Here is a 14,919-nt window from a genome sequence, read left to right on the forward strand (position 1 = left end):
ACACGTATACTTACATATAACTGTGAGTACGTTAATTCGTTGCTATTTGATGTGTTTTTCAGCTAATGAATTTTTCGTCGAAATATGGCAAATTATTATAGGCACTGCTATTTTCCAATGCACAAATGTTTTTAGTGCGAAAACACAACAATATTACCACATTCTAAGGCTACTTATACAGTTATCTATTATGAGGTGAGTGTGTAGGTGTATGAGTGTGCACAGCTGACACTGATTGTGACAGAAACATGTCTCCCCAGCTGTGCAAACGCGCATTCTAATCAGCTGCCGCGCCACAATTGCTTGTTTATGCTGAATGCAGCGCCGTGTATTCCACTTGGCCGCTTAATAAGGTCTGGCTGATTAGGCGAATGTGGGCATACGTCTACATTCATACATGTACACATATGTATTTGTACATGGCGAACACAAGTGCTGAGCGTCAGCTTTTGCAGCTTTGAACAATTGAACCGAATGCCAACAAAGCAATTTGAAGCGCCGACAATTGAATGGGACTATCGATTGTTTGAAGCCGATCCAAGAATTTCATAATCGGGATTAGCGTCAAATAAATATATCAAAACGTATGTATGTAAGGGTTTAAGCTCACTTGAACTTTTAAGAGATTTTGTCGGAGTTATCCAAGACAGTTTAAATTACTCTGATAACAGCACTCGTTTGGTATGGAATATACTTGTACATATGTAAGTGGTATCGAATAACATAATGACTTGACTTACCCTTGCATCTCCGTTGTATGTAGACAGATATAGATTACCAGAATATCAGTGAGTTAGCTTTTTCTTTTGTTTCAATTGTTTGAGCTTATTTTTGTTTTGTTATTCATTCACTTTCTTTCGTCGGCTTATGAAGCTGGAGCTTAAACTTATACTAAGCTTCGATTCATCATAATCAGAACTAATCCTTAAAGTATAAGAAAATGATAACATAAATATGAAATATTTAAATAAATTATTTACTAATAAACAATTATTTTTAAATCTTTAATTTACCTTCAAAATAAAAGAAAGTCATATTACACAATGGCTATCAAATTCTGAGTGCTTTCATACAGAAAAATTTAAATTAAATTCCACAGCACTTGATGAAGTTAAAACTTTTTTTCACTATTTGAAAATTTTATTTAAAAAAAAAAACAAGAAAAAACAAGAAAACGTTAACTTCGGCTGCACCAAACCTATAATACTCTCCACAAGTGCATTTTTTATAGCATAAAAGGGTATACAAAGATCTTTATTTTATATTTGATCAGTCAGTTTGTATGGATATACCTATGTTATAGATATCTTATATGGCAGCCCTGGTCTAAGGTTTGGTTTGTTTGTAGTTTAATGTCATATAGATATTAATACAGGTGATACGAGGCACTAGGAATACGATTGTTTAATTTACGGTTACAAAGCTCCTGATTGTATTATCGAGGGCAAATATAGAAGAAAACTGTGAATACGTCCAGAAAGTGCGATAAGGTAATCAGATCTTTCACGAAAAATGTTAACAATATTTCGAAGAAGATCCAACTGATATGTCAGTGTAATTCTTCGCATTATATTCAGTAGGTCGAATACATTAAAAAAAAAACGTTAATATCGGTTGCACCGAAGCTAGAATACTCTTCACAACTACAAAAGATTCATTACAGAATTTGACTCTGATCAATTAGTTCGTATGGCAGCTATATGCTATAGTAATCCGATCTGATCAATTTCTACATTACATCATTGCCTTAGGCCCATGTCAAATTTCGTGAAGATATCTCGTAAAATTAAAAAAATTTCTGTACAATCACTTAAATCCGATCGTTCGTGTTTGTCCGACAAATGATCAGTGTCTTGGGGAACATAGAACGTGTGTTAAATTTCTAGTGGATATTTCAAAAACTGAAGGACCAGTTTGCACATATACAGACAAACGGACTGACGGACATGGCTAAATCGACTCAGCACGTCATGCTGAATATTTATATGCCATATATACTTTATAGTATCTCCGACGTTTCCTTCTGGGTGTTACAAATATCGTGTAAAACTTCAGGGTATAAAAATTCAATAAATTTTTACACGCCATAGTGTATCGTGTAATGTGTAAACACTTTTGGGCAATTAAACGTAATATGGCAACACTTGTGCGCAACGCAATTGAGACGCATTAAGTCCAATACTGTGCTTGAACTCGGCTATTGCCATTACCACAAGCGTTACCACACACCGGCCCCTTCAAGCACATTCCGCCTACGCACGCAGCGTTGATTGGAGTTCGCCGCATTTAATCCATGAAAATGGTATTTCGTTTGGTGTGACGCTTGTTATCCTGCATGGCAGCATCTGATTGCCACTACAAGCGACAGTGCGTGCAAACGCTCGTGTGTGTATGTGTGTATGTGCGTTTGCACACAAATGCTTTTCAGCGGATAAAAACAATGAAATGAAACACGTTTTGCATTAAACACACACACACACACACTCATGCATGCAAATACACATTTCCAAGCGTGTGTGTAATCAAGTGGCAGCTGTGACAGAAACAAATGCGGCAGCGACAGTAGCCATGACAGCTGGTGCCGCCATTGGCCACACTATGTATGAGCACTTATAACAACAACAAGTATATGTATGTATGTATGCTTGCCGGCAGTGCTTTTGTTGTCAGTGCCAAATACAGCATTAATGGCCTTTTTAATTTTTTTTATTATTGCTACGAAAATACGGTGCAGATGTGTAGCTCGCATACCTACACACACACATAAACACACTTGCACACTAACCACAAAAAAAGACACGCAATTGCATATTTTGTATTTAAACTCACAAGCGTGAACTTATAAAGCCTTATTTCAGACCGTTGTTCTTTAATATTCATAAAAAAATTTAGCACTCGCCATTTTTTTGAACCACTTACTTAGTGTGTATTGTGCGCCTAAAAGCTGCATAAGGCATGAAACACTAAGCGGTCACTAAAAAAAAGTATTTTGCATTTTTTGCTCATATTTTCAAGCACTTTTACTAATGGCTACTGTGCCATAGCGAAAATTTTTTCCACACATTTCACTATGTGATGTTTTTTTTTTTTTGATTTTTTTGTTTCCAGGCTTTTGCTCAATATAATGAATGTGGCCAATGAGTCGCGCGCATTCGGCCATGCAATTCATTGTACTCGTAATTCATTTAATTAGACAATTTTCGCCATTGTTGCTTGACAAAAACAGATGTGTGCAGACTCGGTGGCAGCACGAGCGAACATAAATATTAATTCGAGTATATTTTTTGTACTAACAATCTAGACTAAGCTTATATATTATATATTATATGATAACTATTAAACAGAAAAAACATCAAACTATTCTCAATGCATTTTGAACTTGATCTTATTTCGCATTAGATTGTCAAATGTTTAGCCCTCAGTGGAGCCAAAATGTGGAACCTGTTTTGGAAGACATATTTGTATCGAAATTCGCTTTTCGAAATGAAAATTCCGGCATTTAAGAACATTATTTTGTAGAGAATTTCGAATAGGTTTCTTATAGCTCTGTTCAATCTTTTTACTAGAAAAAAGGCACGAATTAAGCTGTAAAAATTTTGTTCTTAAAATTGAAAAATCTTTACTGTAGAAAAGTTTCTTTCATCATAAAGATATATTATATAATATATAGATTTATGTACGTAGATTTTATATACATATATATTTATATATGGCTTTGTTACAATGATCCGATTTATGTCAAATATGCTCCGTTTTGCTGATTGCTTGTCGACATTTTGAACGTATTTTCATATGTTTCAAACGGTTCCCTTATCGAAAAAAACGGAAAAAAATTAGACTCTCTTTACTGATATCCATCTTTGACGCGTGCTCAAGGAACACTGAGCCAAGCAATGCAAAAACTGTTTGGGAAGTTTTTTTCATACGAAATTTTATCTTTCTTTATAGCGTAACTTAATTGAGCTTATACAACGACATACTTGTACAGGTTACTAAAGCCATCTGTTGGATAGGTGATGGATTTTTTTGTGCCAGATCTTTAATTCAATCCTCCGTTTCACTAGCGTTTTAGACTGTAGACAACTTGCCATTTAGTTTACTTTAGTTGAAAATATTTTATTATAATATTGACTTCGCTTTGCTATCTCAACTAAAATATCATCACTTGAGCCCATATAGCGAATATCAAGCATGCAAGCTGTATAAATTAAAGTCAGTCATTACAGTTAAGTAACTTTTGGCATAACGGCAGATAAGTACATTATTTAACAGTATTTGCCCCTGCCAATTTCAAGCATATGAGCTACTGGCTGATCTGCGAACTCTGGATGTCGACTACGACATGCAACCCCTTCGAGCAAGCGATGAGGGAAATTATATTATTTCCATATTTTATGCCCACAACAAAAAATATAAATAGTTCATAAATAGTTTTTTTTGTATTATAAAGATCTTTGAAGTTCTCTCAGAAGTGCTATAAGCGTTGCAGGTAAATTTAAGGGCGATGTTCAGTGTATTTTTCTATTACGAATGACTTGAGCTCGATCTTCCAACTAACATTAAAAAATGCTTCGGGCAGCCTTTAAGTTTTTTTGTACAAAGTATTTGCAAGCAATAAACGGTCATTCGAATTATAACTGCTAGATAGTTTTATTGGATGTTTTTAAAGAAATCTGCGGAAAAATGATAGTTAAAAAAAAGCTCTGTTATAATCGGCAATCAAAAATAATATTATTTCACATGAAACCTCCGGACCTTCTTAAAGAGAAAATTCGCTGGATGGAAGTTAGGGGCAATTATTGGGATATTGTCGAAACTGAGGCCTGAGGCATCATCTAAACTTCATTACATGAAAACAAAAATTTAATTCTAACTAAACATCTTAATTGATTCATGCCACATATAACCTTATGAATGAAAGTATGTTTCACTAGGATGTCCATTATGTCCGCCACTAGTTTCAGCTTTTGTCTAAAAAACATTATTGAATTTATCATGGAATTTTTTGATCTTTTACATTAACTTTTGTAACTCCAAATCAAGTAAGTTAAGTTTGAAAACAAGATATTCTAATACAAAAATTTCCGCTTTATAAAAAAGGTAGCATTCATACAGTACCCCATGTCGTATGGGCAACACAGTATTTATAATTCACTTTTGTGAATGCTCAGGTCATTTGATGTATAACTTAATTGTGTAGAACTTTTAAAGCAATGATTTAATGGAAAATGATAAATAGGCCATTTTTGTAAAACGGGAAATTTTGTATTAGATTATTATGTTGTAGGTTTACTTGCTTTGTGCAAAATATCTGTAATTTCAATGTTATATAACATATAACATGGGAAAAGAAACATGATTTAGGTATAGTTTAAATTAAAAATTAAGAGTTCTTTTACGGCGAATAATGTTTTTTTAGAGTTTCACCTAAAACTTCAGGTGGCGTCGGCAAAAAACAATCAACTTGGGTAACAAAGGACACCCTAATGTTACATATAGAATATAAGCTCCATATTGCGTCTCCTTGATTACCAAGTAGAAATACGTGCTGCTGTGAATGTTCTGCATCTCCTGCAGAGTGCAACAAGCAACTATTAATTACTTTATCGCCAAGTTATAGTGCACAAGCATCGATGCCATAAAACAAGTGAAATTATCTCCTTTTTCTATCCCTCTAGTAGATCCCACGAATGCGCAACTTAGCTTCTGCTTTAGTTACAGCAAAAATGTGGCTCAATTATTTATTTATTAAAAGCGTGTAATTCTTTTTTGGTCGTGTTGTACATTTTTTGTTTTAATTAGCTTTTTGTCTACCCTTTCAGCGATTTCGTACTGGGTAGTTAGGAAATCTTTCATTTGTTGCCACGTGGGACATTTTCTTCGTGATGAGAGCGATTGCTCCCATAGAAGTAATGATTTTTCTGGTAATGCGGCAGTGCATATGTTTACCAGTATAGGGTCCCAGCTGTCTGTGGGAATATTTTGTGTCGATAAAACCGACAAACAATTTGAAACAGTGGATTGAAGTTTGATAAATTCTTCACTTGTTTCCTTTTGAATTTTTGGCAAGTTCATTAATACCGATATTTGTTTATCGACCAATATTCTCTCATTTTCATATCTAGATTTAAGAGCTTCCCAAGCCAAATTGAAATTATCGTCATTTAGTGCGAACTGTTTTACTATTACGCCTGCTTGACCTTTTGTTTTGTATCGGAGGTGACACAATTTTTGCGCTTTTGATAATTTTGGATGGTTGATGTATACGGCAGTGAACATGTCCCGGAAGGACGGCCATTCTTCATAACCTCCATAAAATATTTCTGTGTCACATGCGGGCACCTCGAGATGGATGCCCGAACTTGCCTCTTGACTTTGAACTTGTGGCAGCTCTACTCGCTGATGTGAAGTAGGTGCAATTGCTTTTATTAGCTTTAGTTGATCGGAGATCATAGCTTTTGTAGCTTCGTACTGGTCTAAGCAGTTTTCGTATAGTGCGTAAGCCGATGATTTAAAATCGTGTGGTAGATCTGAATTGTCATAATCTACTATGGCGTCATGAGCCGTTTGGAGACGAGTCCAAAAATTGTCAATATTTTGTTCTTTTATTTCCAATAACGATTCAGAAATGTCTTGAATCGGTGAAAATGAAAATCGAGTGCAGTATCGTGTTAATCTGTCACTCTCGGAAATGAATTTGGCAACACAAATATTTTTGCCCTTTATTTGCTTTGTGGTAACCTGTCTTGCGCGTGTAGCTTCTGCAGGTGTAATTTGATTTTTATCGTCATTAACCATTATTGTTTTGTTATTTATTACTATATGTGTCAAAGTTAATTAAAATTTTCTCAGTGTAAACTGATTTAAACGCAGCAATAAATGATAATTAATACCGAATACTATTTTACGTATATACGATTTTTTTTTTTCGGACTAGATATATATTTACTTGCGAAATAATTTTTTAATTTGTATTTTATTTTAAATATATATTTGTCAGCGTAATTTAAATTTTCTTAATTTAGTTATTAAGAATGGCACTTTTAATTTAATAATACTTATGTTCTTATGTTGGTGTATTTAGGTACACCCTAATACACGGACTTGTGTGTACATATATATTTATGTGCTCGTGAAATTGAGAGCTCGTTGAAGAGATCAATACGAATTGTTTGTGCCTATGTAATATTTTTATTTTCTAGGGCAATTGAGAGCTCGTTGTAGAGATCAATTTGCTTTTACTTTTGTGTACGCAATCCTGCTTGTTTGTTACAAGGGGTATTGCCGGATAATTGCCTATGAGGACTTTGAATATATGTAAAATTGTAAATATATATGTAACATATGAATGTAAGTATGTTGTTGGAAAAAATGTTTTTTTTGTTTTTAATAATTTTAATTTTTTATAAATTCGTTTATCATATATTTGTTTTATCGCCGTTTGATAATATTCGAAATTTATGATAATTTTTTCTTTTTTGAAATGGATATTAAATAACTTTATTAGGTCCAAAAGTAGGGTATAAAGTTACAGATATTATATATTAATCGCCGTTTGTGTATATAAATGTGTATATATACGTATGCATGTAGGCTCGCACAGCGAAGAGAGCGCCAAAGCAAAGTAAATAATGTGCAGGTATTCGACCGTATGCACTTTGTAAATATATTTTTGTATGTATATATGTTTATTAAAAATATATATTTAACGATATATAGAGATGTGATATATAAGCGTTATTTCGATATGCATATATGTATGTTTGTTTGTTGTGTTTTTATTTGTTTCTCTGTCTTGTTTTAGATTTTCTATTTTGCCTATGCTTACTTATTATGTGCAATCCTGCTTATTGCTTTATTAAACACAAGGGGTATTGCTGGAGAAATTTGCAAGTATATACTTGAATTCGTTTTTGATTTTTGTTTCTTGATGGTGTATTTGAATACACGAAGCTAAGCATAAATAGGCATTGAATTATTGTTGTTCTTAATAATACATCTTTAGGTTGGTATATATATATTATATATATATTTTACCGAACTGTTGTAGTTTGGTGAACGTATTTGTTATTACAGGTTCTATATATATAAAACTGTAATCTTTACATACATATATGCATGATAAAATAAAGGAATAGGAAACGATACGACTCACTTTGGGGTCCACCAAGGAGTTTTGGGGACAATATTGTATACCATATGTGTGTATGGTATACTTGTGTGTTGCCTTTTCCGCTTGTGGCTCTCTCCCAATTTCTGCTTCGCAGTGCTGATTTAGGCTGGTGTGGTTGTTGTTGTGTCCTTTTGAGGTGATTATGTTTTTTTGTTAGTTTTGACTCGCGCCCGTTCTTGTTTTTTTTTTTTAATTATGTATGTATTTTTGTTGCTATTCGCGCTCGTATGAAATTTTGTGTTATTTCGCGCCCGTTTTTTTTTTTTATAATTGTTGTTTTTTACCTCTTGTACATATGTTTGTGTCACTCCACTCTTTCTTCTTCTTTTTTTTTTTTAAATTAACTTTTTAACAATCTGTTTTTCTTCTTCTATGTGTATATGTATGTCAGTTCACTCCACAGCACTTTTTAGTCACTTGTCATATATATATATAAATGTATTTTTTGTTTTTTTTGTTCGTTTGCATGTATATATTAACGTTTATCTACTTCACTTCTTTTTTTTTTTTTTTGTTACTCCATAGTGCCGCTCACTATGGCTCGAAGGACCATGAATAATTATGCTACAATGTTAGCACTCACGAAAGACATATTATTTCCCTTTTTTAATAAAACGCTCTTTTTATGTTTAAATTAAAAATGTTTATTTTTTTTTTTATTAAATGTTATTTTCACAACCTTTGAACTATATAAGTTACTAGTTAATACCACGATTTTAAAAAGGGCGGTAGCGCAGATAGCGATTATACGGTGACGTTGCGCAAAAGAGATCGGAATTATTTCGAATGAGGTGAATTGAAGATCCAATCCCTCTTTTTGTTGATGGTGTGGGCTGTCATCGTGTATGGTGGTAACTTCTGTGCTGACATCGTGTGCAGTGTGGTCGTTTATGTTGTGAGTGCGTGTTGTGTTCCAAGGTGTGGTGTGTTGTATTAGGGTGTGACATTATTTACCCTGAAGAAGCGGTGTAGTTGGAAGGGGAGTTTATAGTCATTTAAACAATGATAGTTATAAAAAAAGCTTTGTTTTAATCGGCAATCAAAAATATTATTATTTCACATGAAACCTCCGGACCTTATTTACAACTGCTTTTTCGCGTTTTCTTAGATCTAAAGAGAAAATTCGCTGGATGGAAGTTAGGGGCAATTATTGGGATATTGTCGAAACTGAGGCCTGAGGCATCATCTAAACTTCATTACATGAAAACAAAAATTTAATTCTAACTAAACATCTTAATTGATTCATGCCACATATAACCTTATGAATGAAAGTATGTTTCACTAGGATGTCCATTATGTCCGCCACTAGTTTCAGCTTTTGTCTAAAAAACATTATTGAATTTATCATGGAATTTTTTGATCTTTTACATTAACTTTTGTAACTCCAAATCAAGTAAGTTAAGTTTGAAAACAAGATATTCTAATACAAAAATTTCCGCTTTATAAAAAAGGTAGCATTCATACAGTACCCCATGTCGTATGGGCAACACAGTATTTATAATTCACTTTTGTGAATGCTCAGGTCATTTGATGTATAACTTAATTGTGTAGAACTTTTAAAGCAATGATTTAATGGAAAATGATAAATAGGCCATTTTTGTAAAACGGGAAATTTTGTATTAGATTATTATGTTGTAGGTTTACTTGCTTTGTGCAAAATATCTGTAATTTCAATGTTATATAACATATAACATGGGAAAAGAAACATGATTTAGGTATAGTTTAAATTAAAAATTAAGAGTTCTTTTACGGCGAATAATGTTTTTTTAGAGTTTCACCTAAAACTTCAGGTGGCGTCGGCAAAAAACAATCAACTTGGGTAACAAAGGACACCCTAATGTTACATATAGAATATAAGCTCCATATTGCGTCTCCTTGATTACCAAGTAGAAATACGTGCTGCTGTGAATGTTCTGCATCTCCTGCAGAGTGCAACAAGCAACTATTAATTACTTTATCGCCAAGTTATAGTGCACAAGCATCGATGCCATAAAACAAGTGAAATTATCTCCTTTTTCTCGCCCTCTAGTAGATCCCACGAATGCGCAACTTAGCTTCTGCTTTAGTTACAGCAAAAATGTGGCTCAATTATTTATTTATTAAAAGCGTGTAAATACGAGCAAAAAAAAAGAAGTAGTTGTTTTTGTTAGAGGCTTTTAAGACTATCTACCGACCGATTCGAAAACTTTTCCCGGCAAAACATTGCGCTTTTGGTCACGCACACAATCCGGCAGCGCCGACGCCCTTGCCTGAGCCGTCCAGTGCTTTGGTTATTCATATTGCGGGAAATGAGAAAGCTACGAAGCACCTTCGGAACTAACGGAAATAAGTCAACCAGAAATTTACTCTAAAACTACTAACTACTCTTGGTGGAAGGGTTTTGCGAGACCATCTACGTGCGCGCATATATTTGCTGTATGTTTATGTGTGTGTGTGTGTCTGTGTGTAAGTATGGCATCGGATATTTCCGAAAATTCAGCAATAAAACTGGAAACTTTGTAGTCGCCAGCAGCAGCGGCAAGCTGAACCAACGGAAAGTTGCAACCCAAACAAATTTTGTGTTTGTGTGTGTTGGTATGCACATATTAGCACACACATACACACAACCAACCAACTCTACAATTAATGAAAACTCATTTGGTAAATTACAGGCATTCGCACGATCGTCAATGGCGCGGACTTGTGGCGCACGGACTGAGAATTAGGTAGGCAGCGTGTGAGCGCGCTTTGTGTGCGGATAAGCTGGGCTCGGTCGGGGGTAGCGCGAATTTATGGGCGCCAATCGCCGAAAGTTTGAAACAGTCTGCTAAATGCGGTTAACGCTATAGCGCCACGGGCAATGATGTTAGCCATCGATTGCTAATTTTAGCTGCCATATCCTTTGTTGGCGGGGGAGTAGGTGTGTGGTGTGCCGCTTATGAAGGTGTGAGTGCATAATTGCTGGAGGAGGTGTATTCGACGCGGAATTGCTGAATTGCTCTGCAGCGATAGCATTTTATTGGACTCATCAGTTGTAACTGTAACTAGACACCTACATAGAAACTAATATATATATGTACATACGCGCACTAACTATTGTACAATACTGGTATGCTAACGGGAGTTGGTAGATTTTGCTTGCAGTGGCGACAGTATGTCAGTTTGAAGTGCAACATCTGTTGAACTCGGTGAACTCATTGCATAAAATTTACGTTTATTACCGCTATTTTTTGGACTGCAGAAAACTTTTGAAAATATATTTGAGCTAAATGAATAATTTGAATAATACTAAAAAGCGAGTTAGAAAAACGATTAGAAGTGTATTATTTATTAAAGTGTAGCTTTTTGAGTTTAATAATTCAAACTAATATTTCGAATCGAACAAACAACTGCTCTAAATAAACTGGCATAACCAAATAGAACTAGTAAGGCAAGCATTTATATCACTTTTATAGAGAATTTTCATACTTTTTGGTGATGAATTCAACAAAGTTGTTGTTTTACAGGAAAATTAGAAATTATACATGAATTTGATCGATCAGATTATATGACATCCATGACGAACATGGCTAAATCGACTCAGCTCGTCACTTCAGCCATCATCGTTTATGGTATACAAGTATATATACTTTATAGGGTCTCTGACGTCCACATATTGAACATAATGGTACATATCTTCTCGTAGCCACTATCTTTTGATTTCCGCCTATTCAGGTGATTTTAAAAGGATATACGAGTGCGAGATATTAAGTGGTCAACAATCAGTAATCTGTACGTAGCTTGTTGAAATGGACGGAAGGCCGCTCTACAACCAAGGTACGAAATTTTTAGTATACTTTCAATATTTAAATTAGGTTATCATATTATGTAGTTTTAAAATCTATTATATATTTTTTGAAAAATTAGCTATAACTGTTATTTGGTACATAGCATCACATTAGGGAGGGGCATCTGCAGTTAAAATTGGCGTGGTCCCTTCCCTAATAGGTTTAATGTGCATATATCCTAACCGCTAATGTTATAATAACAAAATTCACTGGAAGCAAATGTTTTTAGAACCTCTCTCCTCTCCCCATATAACGGTACTGTTAAAAACTACTAAAAGCGCGATAAATCAAGCACTAAACACGCCCGAGACATTAAATTTTATCTCTGAGATGGTATGAGATGACTTTATAGGAACGGCGTTCAAAATTAGACAGTGGGCGTGGCACCGCACACTTTTAGGTGAAAACCCATATCTTGGAATCTGCTTAACCGATTTTAACAATATTCTCATATTTTTATGTCATAGTGCGAAAATGGGCGAAATCGGAATACAACCACGTATATTTCCCATATAACACCATTTTCAATTCCATCTGATTCTTTCACTTTCCACTATGCATATCAAGCAACAATGATAATATCGGGGTAAAACTTTTCGTGAATAATACGTTTAAAGTATGCCACCTTGTGACCAAAAATTGTCTAAATCGAACCAAAACTGTTCAAGCCCCTAAGTACTAAATATGTGGACCCCAGTGCCTATAGTTGACCTTCTACCGAAAATATCAGTCAATCCACAAAGAAATCTCAAACGAGTGTACCATTTGACTTTGCGAGAGTATAAAATGTTCAGTTACATCCGAACTTAGCCCTTCCTTACTTGTTTAAATTAATAATATGCGAATGATATAGTACGAGCTTAAATAACTTAAACGTCCGGAGTTAGTAAAATATGTTACAAATTCTAACAGAAAGCTTTACAGCTTCTGAGAACAATAAAAGTGGCAAGGTTACCTTTTTTTATACATTATTAGGCCACATATTTATACAGAAGTTAACAAATCCTAAATCTTAGCTCATCTTTCCCAACTTTTGGCTTACAGTTTTTTTTATTAAATTTCACCCTTCACCCCATTTAAATTTCTTGCACATTCCTTATTAGAAAACATTGTTAAAATACTTCACAAACGGATTTTTACAGGATCAAAATTTTAACCTAACTTAAGCTATAGCTGCCCAAAATTTGGCCTAAATTTTTATACCTGAGCCAAAAAATCCTAAATCCTAGCACATTGCCATCAACTTTTAGCTTTCAGTTTTTTTATGATAATTTCTCTTTAACCACATTTCTATTCATTGCCCGGCTCTCCCCTTTCCCATACATATTCTTTACTAGGAAATCTTGATACTTCCCTGATAACAAACCGTAAAAATTTATGAGTATAGGTCGGTCGGTACATTCGATATTTAAATTTGGAACAAAATCTTTGTCTCATGCAGTCTACAAAAACAAGAAATCAATACATAGAGCTACACATGCTCCGCGGCATCAACAAAGCCCTGGTGGAACTGCTCGTGAAAAGGGGAAATACTGCCACAAAGGCGGATAGAAAAGTGGCAGTATTAGGGTACACACACACACACTTTTTGCATTTATTACGTTGCCAGTGTTGTGTGGCAGGTTGTTAGGGTGCATAATAGGTGTACGTTGCCGTAGTGTAACATTCCACAGGTCGCTTAAATGAACACCGCTCTCATCTCGTGTAACACACACATACATACATGTGCAAACAAATGCACGTATGTACTTAGATGTACGCGCAGATAGTGTTTATCGCATCCTGTTGCTGTACACCCATTATATGAATTTATGTGCCCGTGTAAACTCTGCGAACAATGCGTTCTGGGTTTCCTCAGCTCATTTTCCGTGCATCCCCCCTCTCTGCTGAACGCAGCAATGAAACAAGTAATGGCTGAAGCCTTGCCATACAATGCAACGGAAACGTAGTAGCTGAAGGAAGAAAACATATTGTGAAAAGACAACGGTAACTGTGAGATGCAAAAAAGCCACTTACGGGCTTTAATTGCGCACACCTTTCTTATAGAAGTGAGTGTGTGTGTGCATGTGCCAATAGGGGAGACATAAATAGCAACTATTGCAGTAGCTGGATAATAGAGCTAAGCAAATTGCGAAACAGGAATTTTCTCTGCAAACTTCATGTCTTCATATACATATGTACATATGTATATACAGTATGTATAATGCGAAAGACTGGGGATCCTGCAGCTTTAGTTGCTATGAAACCTGCGCTCTTAGAAGTTGCTACAGAAATCTATTAAAGACAAATGGTATTGAACTTTCGCTGGATTTAACACGTATTGACAACAATGCTGCATTTATGATTCACACGTATGTACATACTTATATGCAGCTAAATTACCGATAATGCGTTTGAAACAGAAATACTTTGCGATTTTCATACTCAGAACAGGGCATATTAAGTTTGACACGAGGTTTTTAACACCACCCCCTTTAACACATAATATATGTATATATATAAAAGATCAGAATGATGATTTGTCAAACGGAATCGATATCAGACCAATATAGAACATAACTGCAATACTAACTGTTTAATAAAAATCAATTTTATGTATGGAAAACTTTTTAGTTGACAAGATATCTTCACGAAATTTGACATGAATTATTCTTCAAGGCAACGGTGTTATCATCGAAGAAACTTTTCATTCATACAAACTGAACGAATAAATAAATGATCTGACATAGAAAACTTTTTTAATCAACGAAGTATCTTTATGAAATTTGGCGTGCATTATAATCCCAGGCAAAAGTACAATATCCGAGAAAATTGTGCAGATCGGACTACTATGGTATGTAGCTCTCATACAACCTGACCGAACAAAATCAAGAAAAAAATCTTTTTATACTCTTTACTGCTATAAGAAATGCAGCTTTGAGGGGTATTTTAACTTGAGAT

General features: G+C 34.6%; 1 protein-coding gene across 1 annotated transcript in view; it reads right to left on the minus strand.

The window, feature by feature from the left end:
* Positions 1 to 14,919, minus strand: part of Tpst (tyrosylprotein sulfotransferase) — a 127,917-nt gene that overhangs the window by 56,705 nt on the left and 56,293 nt on the right. Inside the window, exon 7 of the transcript XR_004977162.2 lies at positions 741 to 924. The gene's annotated coding sequence lies outside the window, so the exon portion shown is untranslated. The remainder of the gene's footprint in view (positions 1 to 740; positions 925 to 14,919) is intronic.

This window comes from Bactrocera oleae, chromosome 5 (genome assembly GCF_042242935.1).
Source record: "Bactrocera oleae isolate idBacOlea1 chromosome 5, idBacOlea1, whole genome shotgun sequence".
Taxonomy (NCBI): Eukaryota; Metazoa; Arthropoda; class Insecta; order Diptera; family Tephritidae; genus Bactrocera; species Bactrocera oleae.